The sequence below is a fragment of the Podarcis pityusensis genome (genome assembly GCF_964106645.2).
Source record: "Podarcis pityusensis genome assembly, chromosome: 11".
Classification (NCBI taxonomy): Eukaryota; Metazoa; Chordata; class Lepidosauria; order Squamata; family Lacertidae; genus Podarcis; species Podarcis pityusensis.
In genome coordinates, this window is record NC_138036.1 from 42592529 (window position 1) to 42614595 (window position 22067).

Consider the following 22067-nt stretch of genomic DNA (forward strand, 5'->3'; position numbering starts at 1 on the left):
CTTTCTGTATATTTTATAAATCCAAAATGAAAATAATAATGTTAGAATGACATCCATGTCAGTGCAGCTGCTGAAAAGGAATAGACCAGATGTACAGGATGTAATAACAGGCACACCCTAACCCCCCTCCCCCCCCCCTTTGGCTCTGTACAGTGTGTGATTACACTTATATATGCAGTGACTGTAGATGATGTCTTTGATGCATGAAAAGTTTTCAGACAGACTCTGTTTTCATTAAAGCTCATGGTTACGAATTAGCGCATGGTTCCGTGAAATGTTTCACAGGTGAAAGCAAAGGAATGGCCAAGACATAGGCTATTTTTCTCTTTACAGTCTCCTTTGAAATTCTACTATGAATCCCTCTGTGTCAGTGGGAACAAATGGATTCCCTCAACTCACCCACCCAAACACTCTGTTCTAATAATTTTGGAGAAGGACCTCTGAAGCAGCCAGATGGAGGTCTTTCCCTCTCTGATATATAAGCCACATTTAAAAGACACTCATATACAAAGCGAGCCAAGCTTAAACATGGTTACAGAGCAGGTGATTTCAGGTTTACATTTACACTTACAGTATGAAACAGGCGTCAGACGTGCACAACATAAATTGATTTTTGAGCTCCTGGTGGTTTAAAGACCTCTGTTCCATTTTTTAAAAACAGATGTGAAAAAAGGGGAACCATACTTACATAAAATTATTGTGTTTAACAACCTCAACATGTTTTAAATCAATGAAATAGCTGCAAAATTTCCCCAGGTATAGATGGCCTGTTGCGCCGCTCTCCTGGGAATTAGATTGATAGCCATTTTCTAGATTATGCTGTAGAGTTTTTCTGCTCTGTGGTCTGTTTCTTCTCTCTAGGAATCAACTCTAACCTTTCTGTTTCCAAATAATTTGCTTTTATGTCTGGTGTTTCTCCACTCCCTTTTAAAATTGCTTTTTTTGGGGGGGGGGATCATGACTGAGAATGCAATGGGCAGTATTACTCCCTACAATGCGTTGCTGGTAAAGGGAGGCCAACAGGCCCAATTACTGATTATTTAAGTATTTTTTAAAAATATTTATTTCGTTTAAGGTATTTATATACCACTTAATTATTCACATTTCAAAGCAGTGTACATAAAAGCAACCCACATAAAATGGGATAATCGAATAATAATTAGAAAAATCATCATAAACTACTGAACACTACATTAAAATTCCTCCTGGAATGAGGAAATCTTAGTCATGCAGCTGAAGTTCAATAAGGTTCTGCAATTAATGGCAAAAATCAAATTTGACCCTCACGCCTTCCTGTAGAAAACACTGGGAAATGTAATTTTGTGAGAGGGTGCTTTGATTTATTTTCTTAGTTTAAAAGGCCTGACCCCCCTCAAACAGCGAAGTTACGAAGGTTACTGTGAGGTTACGTGGGAGTTAGGTAGGATTGCCATACGTCCAGGGAAACCAGGACATGTCCTCTTTTGGGGAGCCAACATGTCCATCCAGGCAGATTTTTACATTTTAAAGGAAATGTTGGATTTGGGCGGAGGGGGGGCTCAGGCTCGGACTGCTCTGTACGCCGTAGTCGCTGCCAGCCCGAGTCAGGGAAAGAGGTGTGGCACCCACACGCCTCTTTCCCTGTCTCGGGCTGACAGTGGCTTGGGCTGTCCTCTTTTTTGGTCTTCAAGATATGGCAACCCTAAGTTAGGCTTCAAAATAGTTGGGCCCTGCAATCCTATGGTCTCTGGGATAGTGTGCTGGAGACCATAGATCAGAGGGAACCTCTCTATTCCAAGGTTGGATATAGGCACACCCATGAAGAAAACTGAACCAGCCCAGAAGATGACACAGTGAATTTTCCTCCCATTGGAAGCAATCAGAAAGAAGATACCAAAAAAATAAAAATTGAAGGGGACTATCAGTGCCTAGGGATGCGGGTGGTGCTGTGGGTTAAACCACAGAGCCTAGGACTTGCCGATCAGAAGGTTGGCGGTTTGAATCCCCGTGACGGGGTGAGCTCCCGTTGCTCGGTCCCTGCTCCTGCCAACCTAGCAGTTCAAAAGCACGTCAAAGTGCAAGTAGATAAATAGGCACCGCTCCAGCAGGAAGGTAAACGGTGTTTCCTTGTGCTGCTCTGGTTCGCCAGAAGCGGCTTTGTCATGCTGGCCACATGACCCGGAAGCTGTACGCCGGCTCCCTCGGCCAATAAAGCGAGATGAGCGCCGCAACCCCAGAGTCGGCCATGACTGGACCTAATGGTCAGGGGTCCCTTTACCTTTATCAGTGCCTAGTCAATTTCCCTCCCATTGGGAGCAATCAGAAGGAAATTCTTAACAGAAACAAAAAAATAAAAATTGAAGGGGGACTGCCAATACACTGCTTTAGATTTCTTGGACCCTCGCTGACATCACAAATATCTCTAGGATCGCTTTCAAAATTTGTAATGTACGGATGTGCCTAGAGTCAGGCTTTCCATAAGCTGCATTTTCAGAGCCAATTCCTGTATGACGCGTTTGGAAGAAAACTGAAGGTGGTGTGATAAAAACTGTCACAGTAGCAATTATTTATAGAATTCACTGTGTCAACACTGTCAAAAATAGACATCTCTGTACTCTTTATGAAATTGTACTACATAGACAAGAATAGACCTGCCCCACAACACAGATGAAAACGCTTCCATACAGTTCTTCAAAACCCAGCATTGTTAGCCAGCTAGTAGCCACGATCGAAAGGTTAGAGGCAGAGAGATAGAAGGGCAGCGTTCAGTCCAGAAATAGCACCTGTTTCCAAGAAGTATTTAGAGAGGAGACATATAGAAAGGGTTGCCCAGTTGTCCAAATCCATTTGGGCATGTAGTATAGAGAGGCTCAGCAGGCTGTCATTTTGTGCTAGCGAGAAGAGGGATAAACAGAAAAAGAAGAGCGCATATGCCAGAACATTTCAAATCACAGGTTTGCATTCTAGTTATTAACAACCAGCATTCTAAATTCCTATGATTTCTTCAGGAATTCTTGGGAGACCAATTTTCTGATGTGGAAGCTTTCTATATGGTGGGAGAGTTTTGCTGTTGGGTTTCCACCTACAACCCGCACAATCTCTATGTTATAGCTGTCAACTTTTCCCTTTTCTTGAGAGGAATCCTATTCGGAATAAGGGAAGCTTTGCTATATGTACATGTTGAAGTGGTTTTATTCCATGAGTACAGTGGTACCTCTAGTTATGAACTTAATTCGTTCTGGAGGTCCGTTCTTAACCCAAAACCATTCTTAACCTGAGGCACACTTTCGCTAATTGGGCCTCTTGCTGCCACTGCACCGTCAGCTCACGATTTCTGTTCTCATCCCGGGGCAAAGTTCTCAACTCGAGGTAACTCTTCCAGGTTAGCGGAGTTTGTAACCTGAGGTGTTTGTAACTTGAGGTACTCAGCACCCTCCTCCCACTGAATGTCTGAAGTGGCTCCAATGTCTACATTTGTGAGAATGTTGTGGATAGTAGGAGAGGATATATTGATTCAATATTATCCTTCTTCACTCACGCTAGTGAGCCTGTAGCAGAGTACCAGTATATTGCAGAAAGCTAGTTGGTAGATTCGTTTGAATCTCCTGAGCTAACCAATCCAGTCTGGCTTGAGCAGATTGGATTGTTCCTGGTAAATTCCCCTTTAATTCCCTCTTAAAAGAATAAAGACACAACAGTCTTCTATTAAAAGTAATGAGAAGTTTGCTCACATTCCGTTCACAGTAGGTTCCCTGAAGGCAGGCTTTAGCTTGTAGTTACGGAAGAAAGTGTGGGTTCATCCCATGTGGGGAATGAGCCCATGAGCTGCTGACTGAGAGCCAGCACATGGCATCAAGAGCAGCAGGAGTTCAAGGCATCAAGAGGAAGATGGCCCTTTATGGAGTCTCCCAGGGTCACGCCCATCTACCTGGTCACACGCAGGGGGAGGATGTTCCAGACCAGGTGCCACAGGAAGTCCTCCTGGCTGGAGTAACATCCCCCTGTGTGACCACTCTGGGCAAACAGGAAATGTTGTACTTGACAGCTACAGTGATGTTACATCCCACAACATTGAGAGGTGCCAAGGATCAGGCTTGCCTTATGGCCTGAATGCCCCTGATCCACCACCATTAGTACAAAAGAGCTGGTTGGAGTTTTTCAGTGAAGGAACTGCATTTAGGGAAGCTTTTAATGTTTAATAGATTATTGTATTTTAATATTCTGTTGGAAGCCACCCAGAGTTGCTGGGGAAACCCAGCCAGATGGGTGGGGTATAAATAAATATGTTGTTGTTGTTGTTGTTGTTGTTGTTGTTGTTGTTGTTGTTATGGATATCATCAAAAACTATTTTATTATACCAATTTGGGGTAGGGGGGAAAGCTGAATACTGAAATAGAAACAGATTAAGAGCTGAGTCTTTGTTTAAATTAAGCTACTGTCTTACTTAAATTTATTTATTTGTTTTTTTAAAAAAGAAATTTGGTAGCAAACTTATGAACCTGCATTATCCCAGGTCAGACCATTGACGGCAGTGGATTTCCATGGGTTTGGGCGGAAGATATAGCCATGCAGAACAGACACAGTAAGTAGGGATTGAACCTGTGACCTTTTGCATGCAGAGCATGTACTCTGCTACCACTCATCTATGGTTCTTCTTTCAATAATGATTAGAGTCTTCTTACTGAAGTTATCTTGAGGTACAACTCCCTCATAGAGAGCCAGTGTGGTGTAGTGGTTAAGAGCGGTAGTCTCGTAATCTGGGGAACCGGGTTCGCGTCTCCGCTCCTCCACATGCAGCTGCTGGGTGACCTTGGGCCAGTCACACTTCTCTGAAGTCTCTCAGCCCCACTCACCTCACAGAGTGTTTGTTGTGGGGGAGGAAGGGAAAGGAGAATGTTAGCCGCTTTGAGACTCCTTAAAGGGAGTGAAAGGCGGGATATCAAATCCAAACTCTTCTTCTTCTTCTCATATTTAAAAAAAAAACTCCTATCCACAGCTGCACAGGCAACTAAGGAGTAGAGTCAAATGCAAGAATTGTTTCATTGCGTATTGCATTTATTATACACCAGCATAGGGTCATGGGTTAATGCAACAGCCAACACAGCACAGTGAAGTTCTATTACCATTTTCTTCTCAATATATTCCCCCCCCCCAAAAAAAATTGTTGCTCTTATATGTCATTAAAATCATTATGTTCTGCTTGCATCTCCACATTTGGAGCAGTGGATTATTTTCTATCTTCCTTTATAGAACTCGATGGGAGTAGGAATTGGTAGAATGTCTCAAATGAACATTTCTAACCCAGGGTTCATAGAAGAAGTTGTAAAAACAAGGCAGAATAGCAAGCAGTTCTCACCTGAAGCCGCTTCTCTTGCACAGAGAGCTACCAGGTGAGGACAAAAGCTTTGGAGTTGCAGATAAAAAGATCACTTCATTTTGAAATTGTCATCAGTGCAACCTTCAGCTGAGTGGGGGGAAAGAGTACAACTGGAATGCATCACACTGAGAGGCACAGACAATTTTGCTCATCATCACCACATTCAGAAATGGGAGTGTTCAGCAGATCTTCCCGGGTAAAAAGAGCACGGCAAGCATGACTGCACTGCCAGGTTCATGTTGTCACAGGCTGAATTGCCTCCCTGTATCCTGAGGCTTAAATCTTGGCCATGAGACATATGCCTCACATTTATGCTATCTGTACAGTCTTTAGGGAAACTATGTCTGGTGTCATGCAATGGCAAATTTCACAACAGTTCCATAAAACACCGAGTAGCTAGATATTATTGTTGCATGCCACCCCAATCGCCGAGCTGTGTGAGATTCCAAAGGTCCCAGGCACACTTACCTGGGCTCCCTGTTTCCTTTTGAAGAAACTGCAGAGACTGCAGTGTCTTTATGATATATGGTCTATTTACACATATATACAACCTGAGCCTATGATGAAGGGGCTCACCACATCAGCACCCTAAATAGCGGCAGCCTTGGATTCAAATAGAAACCAACCACTGTGCTCTGACCCTCTCTCTAGCTTGCTGCCTTTACCAGCATGTAACCTTTCCCCCCTCTAGGTCTCATCATGACCAACTCTAAACTCTGGCTTATAGTCTTCTAACTATCTCATAGCTGGAGGAGGGACTTCACCCATTTACTATCTGGCACAGAGCCTCTTCTCTATGGCTTTCTTAATGACTCCTTATATAATAATAATAATAATTTATTATTTGTACCCCACCCATCTGGCTGGGTTTCCCCAGCCACTCTGGGCGGCTTCCAACAAAGATGAAAAATACACTAAAATGTCACATATTAAAAACTTCCCTGAACAGGGCTGCCTTCAGATGTCTTCTGAATGTCAGGTAGTTGTTTATCGCTTAACTTTCCTTTACTCTCCTAATGGCTCATCTCCCAGGCAATCTCCTGAAAACAGGGACTAGGAGTCTGGCATCCAGTTAAGCTCCCCAAGCCTACTGGACCCAGAAATTCAGGGGAGTCTGGCACCCACAAACTCATAATAGCTCATTGCATTAATTGCCTAGCTTGGAGATTCCTTGAAAAAACCTCTCTTTCTGTGGCACCTCTCTGTAGAATATAGCCTGGTTTTCAGAACCTTCTGGAACACCATCAGGAGATACAAAGTGCAAAGGAAAACCTTTTCTTCCCTTTTAAGAATCACTGGTAAGATATAGCACTGTGAGCTTTGACAGCATGCAGACTGCCAGGGTCACAGTCACAAAATGGTTCCGCTGCTCTTTTCATTCTCCAGCATCCTTGTTGAGTGGAGCCTGCTAACAAGGTCCTCACTCCCCCCCCCCCACCGACTCAGTGTATCCTGCAGTTGCTTAATAAAGATCAGACAGATAGCGACTTCCATTGTGTTAAGGACTTGGCAACCCATGGTCAAGAGTGGATAAGAGAGGCATTTGGTGTGTCATGGTGACCTGTAACAAAGCATATTGCTGGAATGAACTATGAAAGCAGCATAAAAACAACATGTAAGAATCTCGACAAGGACTGTGCAGAAGACGCACATACCCCAAGGCCATGAGATATTTTTTATTTTTTTAATGCACAGAGAACATAAGCTGCTATAGCAATGAGGGGGGATCTGTAACTATATCCTACTGAGACAGGATGGTGTGTGGAGCATTCTGCTGACTCTTCTGCATGTGACACCATGTAAGTCTCACTTAGAAACAGGCAAAGTCTGGCAGTTTCAGTTTCTCTCCGTTTCTCATTGTCCCATTCTGAAGTTTAGTTCTTCACATCTGTTTCCAATAATAAAAACAAGCCTCATGAAAATTCGCCAGCATTTTAGTGCAAATTTCTCCTGAGAGATACACACATCTTTGCAAAGCAGTTTTTTTCCTAGTAGAAATCATTTTTGTATGTTATTTCCACTAACATAAGCACTCAAATGCAGACTTTACTATATGCATTTTTGGACACATTACCTGGCTGGGCAACTGCAGTGCAAAATTTGGAGAAGTGTGTGAATTTCGAGAGATGGCTGTGTTTTGATTTGCATATTGTTTCAGAAAGTACGGGTTTGAGTATGATAGTCTTTAAATGTGAGTAGTAGAATCTAATTTTTCTCCTAGAGAAATTACACCAGACATATCAGTACAACTGTGAATATAGCCATGGCAGGACCACTTTGAAAACAGTTCAGAACCAACACCTGAAGGTTCACTGCTGAATTGTGGAACAACTAAACAAGTCAGATGGGGTACCATGGCGTCATCACTGAAATCAAGTGACATTTTCAGGGTTACCATTCCACACCAGACTCAGCACTTAGAAGGATCCTAAGTTAACATTCCAGGCTTTACACCACAAACTGGAAATAGAGACAGCTGCTGTGTTTGAATGTTGGATTTTGGCAAACATAGACATACAAGGAGAAGCAAAGTCATGCCCCCTGTTTGGGGTTTACATTGCTGCTCACATTAATGTACCACTTCTTGGGCATTAATTCATCCTAACATAGACAAGCTAAACATTATAAGTCCCCTAAAGGACCAAAGAAATCTCTCCAAAACTTTTTCTTTGTTACTGAAGGAGCATAACTTCAAAGGAAGCACCTCCACTTTAATTTTAAAAGGTAAAATAAATCAAACTAAACAGCAGCTTTCCAGGTCCACTCTCTGATTTTCTTCCTACCCCTGAAGTTGAGCTTTATTCTTCTAAGACTTCAGCAATTAATCTCTTCTTAACTGGTTTTTTTTATATTACTCCTGTGACCTGAATTCCCCTCAGTTCAGCATAGCTCCAACTTGTTCAGAAGCCAGCTGCCTGAGCGTTAGTTCTTTTTCCCCTTCCTAGGACAACATTTGCCAGTTTGGATTCTTCTTCTTCTTCTTCTTCTTCTTCTTCTTCTTCTTCTTCGCCCAAGCCTTCTTGGTTCTTTACATACATTTGCCCACATTTTTCTGGTGACGATCCAGCAGCACATTCCACCATAACAAGATGCAGATAGAGAAATCTCCTATCACACAGTTCCCTGAACGTAATTAGCATGAGTTGTTCTCTTTAGAGATGAAAACTTGGAGAATTCTCTCTTGCTTGACTCATATTGTTGACTGGAATCCAATCTAGCATCTTTCTCATACAAGAAAATCTAAGAATAATATGTTATCAATACAGCAAATGAGTTCTTTCCAACTTCTTCTGCTCCCTGAGGAGGGAAAAACTTACTGAAACGCAACGTGGTGACATGACTTTTGAGACTGAGAGGACAGGCACACATGTATTTAAATGTACTTAATGTGCCTAAAGTAGGGGTTTTTTTGGGGAGGGACATAAAAGAGAATACTACCAAGAAGGCTAAAGAATGATAAATGTTCTGTGCACAGCCAGCAGCTTCCCTTAGCGACCCCAGCAAACAAAAATAAACGTAGTCTTGGAAAACCAATATTTTTGTAGTGCTTCAGTGCTACATCAAAATATGTTGTCATCACAAGTAAGATTTTTTAAAAAAATACGGAAACCTAATTTAACTACTATAAAATTACGAATGCTTGAATATGAAGTAATGGTTACTATAATTAGGTTTTCTGTTTTAATTAACTTTTTGTTACTGGAAGCTGAAGATATTGAAGTTCATGGGCAGATGTGGCAGCTGGCGTCCTTTGGGGCTGTTGGGATGGAAAACAAGAAGTCCAAATTGTAGGTGGAGACAGGTAGAGCCAAGTAATTCTAGTTTTCTCCCCATCCTGCTCCCTGCTGAAGAGAACCACTGAGATGAAGGAGTGGGGAGCTGACAGGGGTGCTATATCTCAGTTGGGTTAGTTTCCCCATACCCTGCAAAACTACGAAATATGCAGGAGCCCTGACCTCTTTCTGCCACCCTTCTTGAGGCCTTGGAGATAAGGTAGGGCAGAAATATTCTAAAAATGTAAATAAATATAACACAAGCTGTGGAAGCTGCTCTATTACAGCAGGTGGAGTAATGCCCCACCAACCTCATTCTGCCCTTAGCCAGATCCCAATTAAAATTATTTTTTAAAACCCTAACAATTAGCAAGTCTAATTCAGAGGATCTCAGATATTTTCAGCACAATCCTATGCAATGTCTACTCAGAAGCAAGTTCCATTGAGTTCAATTTCATTTGGGGATGTATGAAACAGTCTTGATCTGGTCCATGTCCCATGCATTTATAAACTTGTCTGATCATCAGAGGAATTGTGAATATAACTCATCTAGCGCTGTGGTCCTTTGTTTTGCCAGAATAATGCTTGTTAGGCTACATACACATTCACAGCTTAAAACAAAAGTGGGGTTGTTTTCCGCCCCTCACTGCGTTTCAAGTCACCTTTTTTCCACTGTTCTCAGGGCCGCCCTGGCCAAGAGGCAGACTGAGGCAGCTGCCTCAGGCGGCAGAATCCAATGGGCACTTCTGTGAGTGTGCCCCCAGCCAGCCAGCCACTGGAGAAGTAAGGAGAAGCTGTGGTGGTGGTGTCTGGGTTCTGGTAAGATTCCTGTGAGAGCATCTCAAAATCTCATGGGACTCTCACGAGAGCTTACCAAAAACCGGAAGATTCTGCCACATGACCCCGGTAAGCAAAGCTTTGGCGGGGCAGCAAGGGAGGCAGGCAGTGTGTGGTGGGCCGGCCAGCACCTTCACCTTAGGCAGAAAAATGGGCTGGGCCACCCCTGGCTGCTCTACACACCAGAGGGAGGCAGGGATGCCTTCATCAACCAAATGTGCAATACTTGATTTGTTTCACCCGTGCCAAACTCCTATTCAATGAAGCTGTCATCTGCGCATATGCAAAGGTTGTCTCAAATGTACACACCTCCATTTAATCATGGCTTATATTTTCAAAACAGGTGGAAGCTGTTTTGGGGAAATACTTCAAGAGTATTTCTCAAGAAACGACAGGATATGTGTGGATTAACGTTACATCTACTCGGCTTCCAACACCAGCAATGGGAATGCAGCAGACTCGGAAAAAAGGGTCTGTACATAGTTTTCTTTTCTTTTCTGGGTTCCTTAATGTTAATAGAGGGAGGGGGCCCACATGGAGCTGGGGCAGTGTTTCACTGTGTTGATAGATTTTAACATAAGCCATATCTGCTGACATGTTTTCATGACTGACATTGCCTATCTTGCAATGGATTTAAAATGCTGTCGTATTCCCATTATCAAAATGAATTGTTTATTTGGATTGTGATATTACGTTTGGAAAAGAACTGAAACTAGACTGTTTATCATAATGATGTATTGCTGTGTCATTTCCTTTCCCCTTTCTTGGGCAAAAGTGGCATACGAATGGAAATAATATCATATACACTATTTTGCTAAGCTGATGGTATGGTGTGAGGGCACATGAGGCCATTGTCTTGCTAAAGCTAAGAAGATCTGGCTCTGATCAGTGCTAGGGTGGGTGACCACCTAGAAACTACCTCCAGGCATGGCTGGTATATTCTGCAACATTTTCTTGACACTATAATTGTTCATTAGTGGCGGATTTATTATGCTTTGGTTTGTTCTGCAATCCTTCCCCAAAGCTACCAAATCATTCCTGTTTTTTAGGGGGGCCTTTAGTGCAACAAAAGCAGAACAAAAATAACCCGGAGCTTCATTAACATGTAACCCTGAAATTTTGAATCCCCTCCAAACGGATGTCAAAGATTTATGCTGGTTTTATGCCCTTTTGTGCCAAAAATCCCACATTTTGTACCGCCCCTAAACTGAGTAACTGACACAGCAAACGGGGGTTCCAGGTTAACACCCCAAAACCCAACATTGTCTTATCTCCTCCAAACTGATGACAGTTTTGCACTCACTTTCTACCATTTTGTACTGCAAACTCTATGTTTTGTACCTCCCCCTGCAACTGACACTCAAACCACGAGCCATAGGTAGGTAAAGGGTAAAGGAACCCCGATCATTAGGTCCAGTGGTGACCGACTCTGGGGTTGCGGCGCTCATCTCGCTGTATTGGCCGAGGGAGCCGGCATACAGCTTCCAGGTCATGTGGCCAGTATGACTAAGCCGCTTCTAGCAAACCAGAGCAGCGCACGGAAACGCCGTTTACCTTCCCGCCAGAGCAGTACCTATTTATCTATTTGCACTTTGATGTGCTTTCGAACTGCTAGGTTGGCAGGAGCTGGGACCGAGCAACAGGAGCTCACCCCATCGCAGGGATTTGAACCACCGACCTTCTGATCGGCAAGCCCTAGGCTCTGTGGTTTAACCCACAGTGCCCCCCCAACCCAACATTGTCCGATTCACTCCAAATTGGTGCCCAGCTTTTGCAATAGTTTTGAACCATTTGATACCCCACATTTTGTCCTGACCCCACAAACTGAGTAATTGACGCAGCAAACCGGTGCTTCAAATCTATGGTGTGAATGTGGTGAATGAAATGTTTCGTGAACCTCTTTGGCACAGTTCAGCAGAAAGCCCCTGAGGTGCTCCCTCCCCTGGGGAGTGTAACAAAGAAAATATTTTAAAAATGTGGTTGCTGCACACAAAGACCCATCTGCTCTTTCTCAAAGATGTCCCACCAAATGGAAGTCTCATTTCCCTTCTCCCCAGGTGGGGAGGTGGGTGGATGGGTGTTACTGGATGTTAATGAGATAAACCATAATATTACATTGTGGGGAATCACCGTTTTGATTCTACCTGTAAACTGAGAGAGCAGAAGACTGATGCTTCAGCACCAGGAATCCTAGTGTGGAAGCAACCAGCTGAAGGCTCAACTCCTAGTCCTTAGAGAGCATTTAGATCACACACCAAAAACAAACAAATCCCACCCCTCTCAGCACTGCCTCATGACCTTTTAACCTACTTTCTTATAGTTCACTAGAGGGCAGCAGAGTCTCCGGAAAAATCACACAGATCAGAAGAAATAAATATTATCATTTGATTGCTGCAAGAGATTTGACCAGAGAACGCTTTCCAGCTGAAAAGGTTGTAGTTCAAAACCATTTTCATTCTATTCCTTTCTGCAAAAGTATGCATGTGTTTGACCTCCTCCTAAGTCATTGTTTTGGGAACATGGATCCAAAAAGAGTCAGTCTATGTATCTCCAGCTGGTCTGTCTTAGGCATAGCAGGGGACTATAGGGGAAATGCCAACCCAGGAAGCTATCTTGCCCAGCCTCCAATGCTGGCAAAGGTCCATGGCAGAGCACAGTTCCTAACCACACAACTTGTTTGGGCTGCTGGATGGAGTCTAGGACTACAGCTAATAAATTAAATTGTTTGTGAGCATCAGCCCTTTAGCTGATAAAGCTATATTATCTGCCTCATTTGCAGACAGATTCAAGATGGTTTCTTCCAAGCCCTCCAGGAATCAGCCAGAAGATTGTTAGCGGTATGACAACAAAGGGAACAAAACCGTATCCTTATAAACCTCTGCATTCTGCTTGAGGAGATAGATATAAAAAAGGGAAAATATAGATGTGTTTGAGACAACAATGTAGGAGATGGAAACAAAAAGTCTTGCTGCTACCTAGGAAACAATATTATGAAGTCAAATAACTTTCTTCCCTACAACAGCTACAGTTCAATATTGTTTCCTCAGACTGCAGTTTTCTGTTGACGTATCCTACTTTCTTGGGTGGAATTTCAATATCAATTGAGTGGGATATTCTCTGGGTGCTTCCAGACTGAGGTCACACACACCCCATCCATTTAAAGCCACTTATTATTATTAAAGCCAACAGTTGTTATTGGCCCCAAAGAATCCTGGGAACTGTTAAGGATGTTGAGAGTAGTTAGGACACAAACTACAGTTCCCAAGATTCTTGGGAGGAAGCCATGATTGTGAAAGTGGCATAACACTGCTTTAAATGGATGGTGTTGATATGACCCGGAAGTTTGTGGGGCTACATAATCATTCTTCTCCTGCTATGTTACATCTGGAATTGCAATTGGCTTTTCACACTTGGAGGGAAGCTATAACGTGTCTGCATGTGTGAATCCCACAATCTTCTGTTTGCACTAGTGGACATGCCAATGGCCCTCATGTCATTAAAACGGGCATATTCAGGTCATTTTTACCGCATCATTCTTGTGATTATTGGCCCTTCCAGATGGCCTGTTTATTGAGCATTCATCCTGTTTGTAGTGAGAATACAGTGGTACCTCGGGTTAAGTACTTAATTCGTTCCAGAGGTCCATTCTTAACCTGAAACTGTTCTTAACCTGAAGCACCACTTTAGCTAATGGGGCCTCCTGCTGCCGCTGCACCGCCGAAGCACGATTTCTGTTCTCATCCTGAAGCAAAGTTCTTAACCCGAGGTACTATTTCTGGGTTAGCGGAGTCTGTAACCTGAAGTGTATGTAACCCGAGGTACCACTGTAGTTGATATTGGCTATTTAATGCACATGCATTCTGATTTGTTTGCAGGGAGGTCAGATGGTGCCATGTCAAAGCAAGAATCATCATGCACTTTTAGCACATTTTCCTGCCATTTTTCTTCTCACAAGAAGTCTGGTCTTTGGGGGTGTGCACTGGTTGTGTATGACCTCTCCATCAACTATAATTTTGCAACTTGGATTTGCTAGGATGTGACTCCCCTCTGAAAATACTGTAACAGTTTGGGAGCACTCTTTGTTGACAATCAAGGACCAAAGGATCAAATGTAATTTGTTAATTATTCTACAACACAAATACTGTAAAGACTTCTATTGACTGTGGTAGGAACTTTGCTTGCCACCATTTAAATGTATTCACAATTTATTTCACACTGCATGTAAGGTTTTTTCTGCAGTCATTTCTACAAAACATAGGCCAGCTACTGGTACCATCCCAGTGCCACAAGTAGACTTAGGCACATGGGCTTAGCTGCTCTGAGACAAGAGTACAAACAATTAAGCTATAAATCAACACAGAGAAGAATGCCAGCTTGTTGGGTAATTGGATTTGTTAATCATCTTATATTTACAGAATGAAAACACAGCAGTTGCATTGATAACACTCGTTAAAATCATCAATTACTCTTGATATCAAATATATTTTAATTACAGATTAAGATTTTGTAAGGACAGATGAAGTAATTAGGGACTATGCATGCTTATTTATTAAGAGTTACAGCAACAGCTGGGTAGATGAATGATTAAAATATTATTTCCATTGATGATACTCACTTTCAATTCTATTTAAAAAAAAAACAACAGCAGCAGCATGATTTTAATTGAATCAAATATTCATGAATGAAAATGGTATTAAATTATTGTTCAAGAACTGCTATTGTTATTATTCCATCTATGTTCATGGTGTATTTGGAATGGCTTGCAGCCTAAAATAGAGACCTGGAAATAATGGAGGAAGCAGGGGGAAATGGAGGCATAGGTAGGCAGCAAAATGTGTTGACGTTTATTTCTTATACATATATCCTGTTCTTCATCTTTTTCATGATCTGCTGGGGGGGTGTTAAAAAATAAAATGCATAAAAACAGAATACATATTTGAAATATCGCAAAAAAATCCAGCAGTAAATGTACTTCAGGTCAGTTACAGTAAAGGTATAGGAAATAGAGAGATAAAGAAACAGAACTTCCAGAGAAAAAAAGGAGAAGGGAAGTAGCAGGAAGGGAAGACATTGAATGCAGGTGAGATTAGGTGGGTAGGTTCAAAACAGGTGTCTTGGGGGCGAATCAGGAGTTCATATAGTCAGGGCACAAACATAACCTTCAGGGGTCTCTGGCCATAGCTGGGGTTCTCAAGTGAGGAGACATCACAGAGCATTCACCTGGTCAAACATATCACACCAAAACAGTCACATTATGTTGGAGTAGAATTATCATTGTTCTGCACATTGCAGACGAGCATCCAGGAGTTCAAAAGAGATTCTGCTGTAATTATTTGGTAAACTGAGACGTGTGTCTTTCTGGGTAAGCTCTAGCTACTTGCCCAGACCTTATTTTTTAATTTAAGTTTCTAGGTATTCTTCTTACTGCCAAAAACATATGCAAGGTTGAAAGCTATTTCTGCTAAAGGCAAATATAAACAAACAAAAACATGAGAGGGATTGGGACTGAAGATCACGTTTTGTATAGCACTCTGTCCACAGGGGGGAGTTTCATATTCTCTTTCCTCTCCTGCCTGGTTTGCTGAGCAGTGTGTGAAATAGTCCTTCGACTCTAGTGCTCAGAGGCTGAAGAGGATTAAAAGAAGTTAACCACAATAGATTAAAGTTTTCTGGGCCAACATATTAGGATACATCTTGTGTCAATCAAGAGTGAGCATCTTGTGGTCTGCAAGACACATATAATAGGCCCATATCCTTTTTTTACACTTTCTTTTTTGACAATCTACTTCGGATAATTTAATCCCCATCTTCCAGGCTTCAGAAAGAGTGAAGGTGGAGGTGGGGTCTCTAAACCTGTAAACGAAATGGCCAGTTGAAGTCCATGGGCCAAGTGCTCTTAGAATCATAAATTGCAGAAATGTAGAGTTGGAAGAGATTCCCCCAAAGGTCATCCAGTCTAACCCCCTGCAATGCAGGAATCTCAGCTAAAGCATCCATGACAGATGGCCATCCAACCTCTGCTTAAAAGCCTCCAAGAAAGGAAAGTCCACCACCTTGCAAGGGAGTCCGTTCCAATATTGAAGAGCTCTCACTATCAGAAAGTTCTTCCTGATGTCTATATGGAATCTCTATTCTTGTAACTTGAAGCTATGGGTTCGTGTCCTACCTTCCAGAGCTGGAGAAAAGAAGCTTGTTCCATTTTCCACATGACAGCCCTTTAGATATTTGAAGATCTTATTGATAGCTCTGCCTAATGATCACTTTGAACAAGAGTTATTGCATGGTTACTAATGGATATGACATGCATAAAGGCAGTATTATTGCATTTATAAGGATCCAGAGAAGTCCCTGCTTTAGCTGCCATACATTGGCTCCCAGTACGTTTCCGAGCGCAATTCAAAGTGTTGGTGTTGATCTTTAAAGCCCTAAACGGCCTTGGCCTAGAAGGAGCATCTCCACCCCCTTCGTTCTGCCCTGATACTGAGGACCAGCACCAAGGGCCTTCTGGCGGTTCCCTCACGGTGAGAAGCAAAGCTACAGGGAACCAGGCAGAGGGGCTTCTCAGTAGTGGCGCCCACCCTGTGGAACACTCTCCCATCGGATGTCAAAGAGATAAACACCTACCTGACATTCAGAAGACATCTGAAGGCAGCCCTGTTCAGGGAAGTTTTTAATGTGTGACATTTTGATGCATTTTTCATCTTTGTTGGAAGCCGCCCAGAGTGGCTGGGGAAACCCAGCCAGATGGGCGGGGTACAAATAATAAATTATTATTATTATTATTACACCTGGGTTTTCGGGCTCTCTGAATGGCGGTTTTTTGCTGAATCGGCAAAATGTCTGGGATGGGGGGAAACACGGATATACAAGTGTTTTTAAAAAACAATGCCTTAAAAATCCCCAAGAAGGAGGGAAGTGTTCCCCCAAAAAGCTCAACAACTTCGTCTCCCCGCTCCCCCCAAAAAAGCAGAGTTGCAAATAGTTAAATGGTAGGCCACGATAATCCCTGACAAATTAATCCTGTAGTATGGCTGATTAAACAGACTTCTTCCTGCAAAAGAAGCACACTGCATTAATTGAATTTAGAAGGCCCCTAATCAAAGATTATAGCCAGAAAGCTTAGTATTATATCTTCCCTTAGGAAATTGCTCGGATAGAGAAATGCAATAACCTGTAGATGTGACTTCTTTCTTACACTGATAATGCCGGTACAGTGATATCTCACCCCATGAATTGCTCAGTGAAATGAAGCACCATGAATCAAAAGATACAAGGTGAAAACACACAGCCAGGAGACTGAGGTCAGTGTCTTTCAGGGGATACTTTCAAATTGCCAGCTGTACAGAATCATGCACCATGAATGAAAATATTCAGCCAACAAAGGCTGCACTGGTACAGATGTTACCAGGTTGTTCTTATGCATATCCAACTCTCAAGGCACTTCCATCACCACTTTCAAATTAATGCAGCCAAATTAATGCAACAATATTGAAAGTGAGAACTTTTTATAATACTTGTAATTAGACCAAACAATATAGTACAGTGGTACCTCGGGTTACATATGCTTCAGGTTACAGACTCCGCTAACCCAGAAATAGTACCTCGGGTTAAGAACTTTGCTTCAGGATGAGAACAGAAATTGTGCAGCAGCGGTGCAGCGGCAGCAGGAGGCCCCATTAGCTAAAGTGGTGCTTCAGGTTAAGAACAGTTTCAGGTTAAGTATGGACCTCCAGAACGAATTAAGTACTTAACCCAAGGTACCACTGTATTACAAAGTCTATGGTGAAGCTTAATTTAACAAACCCCAGTCCAATAAACTATGGCTTGCTGGACTGGGAGTGAGCTGTGTGCCCATGAACTCCCTTCTCCCCCCTCCCTTTGTCTCCTCTCGTTGCACATCTTACTTTGGCAATTTTTTCTCAGTTTTCAAGATAATTTAAGAAGTGATTGCCCCTTTCCTAAACTACCAGGAAGGCCAGCTCAATGTTATGTTAAATGTTGGGAGATAAAGTTCTATAGATGTCCAATTTTTATCAGTGGCTATCAGAACAAGGAGGCTATCTGAAGTTGTAAGGATCACTCATGTAATTTGTTACCTTGCATCTAGCTATGGCATTTATATTATACCATCCTTTGCATTTTGTTTTCTACTTAAGATTATGATACATTGTTTGGTTTTATTTTTGGTCTCATTTCTGATCTATTGACCATAATAAAACTATGATAATCAGTTTCTTCGACCACAGTTTCTCATTACATTCAAACAGGAAACTGGTTTAAAGGCTCCTTACATACCAGGATATCAAATCACGATCAGATAATCAAATAATTTAAATAAAATACACAGAAATAAATCAGCAACCAGGGGCTATCAAAATAGTTAGACATTGGGAATAGTTAAATATTATAAGCACATTTAAAAATAATTGTGCTTTGAAACACTTGGGGGAAAATGACATTCCAGAGCCTGGGCACCACTACAGAGAAGGCACTGTCTCATACATACCCAACAATTCAGTATTGGTGGAGATAGAAAGCAAAGCAAATTTTCTGCAGAAAGTCTTGCTAGGTTGGCAGAATTTTGTGGATCTCTGTACTAGAATGTTGGGACACGATACAGATGTTCTTGGAAGCCCAAAGCCAATGTAGGAGGTATTCCTGGAAAATTTTTTATTCCATGTACACACAGAGAAGCAGGATTTATATCTGGATGCCATGAAGGCAGTAGTAATTAGTGGAGCAGCTCAGTTAGGGCAGTGTTTTTCATCTGCCTTCTGAACACCCAGCATCATGGCCAACCCTAGAGAGGGGGAGAATCGCTGGGAACTGTGTATGCACGGCAACAGAAGTAACAGATTGGCACCAGTGCCCCACCCTGCAGACTTTCCCTCTCAGGAATCAGCAGTGATGCTTGGGTTTGGTAAGACACGGGAGCAGCCCTCGCCTGCCTGCACCACCACCCCTGTTCCTGCACCAACCACTGCTGCCCGAAGAGTCCTGCACAACTATATGCATTTGCATGAGAGCCAGTGTGGTGTAGTGGTTAAGAGCGGTGGACTCGTAATCTGGGGAACCGGGTTCGCGTCTCCGCTCCTCCACATGCAGCTGCTGGGTGACCTTGGGCCAGTCACACTTCTCTGAAGTCTCTCAGCCCCACTCACCTCACAGAGTGTTTGTTGTGGGGGAGGAAGGGAAAGGAGAATGTTAGCCGCTTTGAGACTCCTGAAGGGGAGTGAAAGGCGGGATATCAAATCCAAACTCTTCTTCTTCTTCTTCTTCTTCTTCTTCTTCTTCTTCTTCTTCTTCTTCCTTCCCTGCTGTCTTCTTGCACCTGCCCTTCCCTGTCTACATCAGATTTATTTATCCTCATTGTTGTTTCTGCCCTGACTATGTTGCCGCCTTTCACAGCCATGCTTCCGCCTACGTGGGGAGGGCGAAGGAAAGAATCGAGCACAACCTGGTCACCAGAGCACATTGCAATTTGGGAGAGCAGCTCTGGCAGCGGATGTCCTTGATGGTTGGCAAATTAGCACTCCCAGCAGACTTGTGAAGGGAACAAATTATCATCCGTTCAACAGGCTGCACAATGAAGGACATCTAAGACATGGTCCTTACAAGCCCCCCTCAACACATTAAGGAGTGAGTGGACTGTGCGCAGTGAAATCAAAGCAAAGCTACCATTTGAGCTTGTCGATTGTAACATTGATCATAGCCACTGAAGATTTATTTTGGAAGTTGAGCCAGAACTTTGGCATTCAGGAAGACTCCAGGTCGAGTTACACATCCAACAGCCAGTCCCACCGACCAGCCAATAATATACTTTACAGGCTAACTACATGCTCCCATGTGGTCATCAGACTCATCTTGCATGACCAGATTGCGTTACATGCCATAAAGTGAATAGCATTCAGCTCCTGCAGGCCAATCAGGTCACTGATTCACTTCCACCTGGAGCTGGATTGAGTGGCTCCTGCGGACCAATCTGACTGCTGCATTCTGGATCCTATTGTTCTACGATTCAGCTCAGTACAGTGGTACCTCAGGTTAAGTACTTAATTCGTTCCGGAGGTCCGTACTTAACCTGAAACTGTTCTTAACCTGAAGCACCACTTTAGCTAATGGGGCCTCCTGCTGCTGCCGCACCACCGGAGCACAATTTCTGTTCTCATCCTGAAGCAAAGTTCTTAACCTGAAGCACTATTTCTGGGTTAGCGGAGTCTGTAACCTGAAGCGTATGTAACCTGAAGCGTATGTAACCTGAGGTACCACTGTACATAACAGCACCCAATCACATTGCCTGGACATACCATGCAACAGCCCCTGACTATTGCCTCCCCAACATCATCTATAATTTGTCTCATTTTCTGCATAGACTTGGGGGCTTTGGGCTGTGTGAATGTCCACAGACCTCTTCAGGCCGAGGAAAGCTGCAGTAATGTTGAAGGACAATGTGTGCCATGCCACCCTTCCATCTCCAAATTTGCCACATTTAGCAGCAAGAGCTTCCAGTTATGGATGGGAAGGTCTGTGTTTGTGTTCAAGCAAGCACACTTCCAAGCCCCCTTCAGACCTTGCCACTTAAACTTGAGCCCCCTTCGGGTGTTAGGAAGTTGTAACTGTGTTGTGGGTTTAAGGCCGCAAGCCCACTTCCAGCCCCAATCTTGTTTTGTTGCAGCTGCGGCAGATGAAGGCATCCAGTTTTTGCTGCTACAGGTACACTATGGTGTTTCTTCTCTCTGTGTTCCTCCCATCAGTTATTTCTCCTCCGGTCACTGCTGTGGATACTCGACTTGACTGTCTCCAGTCACAGACAGTCTCCACAAAGTGGATCACTCTTTAAACGAAAACTGGAGTCTTTGAGGGTACTGGATAAAATAGTCAATTCTTCTATAAATTTCTCCTTGGGATAGATCCTTAACTTTTCTCTCAGCCTCCCAGGCCGGTAGACACTCACAATAGAAGTGGTCTCAGAAATCACTCAAACCTCAAGTTGACAAGTTGGATGTGCATGTGTCTGTGTGCATTAAAATAAACATGTTTAGTATTCAAGGAGGGATAAACACCCCCCCGCCCACCCCCGATACCCATGGTGGAGTCAAGAGTTTCCTGTTAACGTTTCATCAAATCCTGACCTGTGACAGTCTTCTGTGACAGTACTGACTTCTACCATGACCTTCCAACATGGAAATTGAGTTTAATTGGCAATTGTGAGCAATAATATCACCAAATGCTCATCAGAATAGAATAGGATTGATGCTGTAAAAAAAATAGAAATATTGGGATAGAAAGTGTCTTTCTGTAATGAATGTTTTTCTAAGATAAAAAACCCTGCAAAGAATCCACAATAGGCACGTGTTTAATCATTTGGATTTAGAAGCAGAGCTCACAAGATGGGCCAAAATATACGGAACAAACTGTACATCTTATGTACTAAGATTCTACAGTGATGTCATTTTGGACCTGCTGGGATTATTACTGGATCATAGCCAAGACAATGTACTTCAAGGGCATGGGAACAAAATGGAAGAAATGATAAAGTGCAGATATTGTTCTAACGTGCAGCACCTGAAGACAGTCATGGCACTTGCTTTATTTTTAATAGCATGAAATCTGCATCAAATATGTTGAAGTAATGCATTTTATTATAATTTATACAATATGCAAAAGATATAGAACTCTTCCTCTGGCTGAATAGTCCAAGGGGAAAAAATGAAAAGGGGAAAAATTGAAAACAGGCCCTGTCTATCCTTCTTTTTAGATTCCACACGCCTCCTTCCCAGTCTAGAGTAGGGGTGGAGGAAGAAGTTCAACACAGTTCACTTTTAAAAATCAACTTACCTAATTCACACTTTCTGAAACAATGCACAAACTGAAACACAGCCATCCTTTGCATGTTGCCGCCCTCTGAGTTTTGTATTGCTTTGCAGTTCTCCAACCGTGTAATGTGAACAAAAATGTCTGTATTAGGGGAAATTCCCAGTAAAACGCTGATTTTTGTTTAATTAAAAAATCACAAACTAATGTGCAAATGTGGAGGATTGAATTTAAGACTGGAAAAATGAGACACAGAGAAACCAAAATTGATACTCCTCCCTGACATT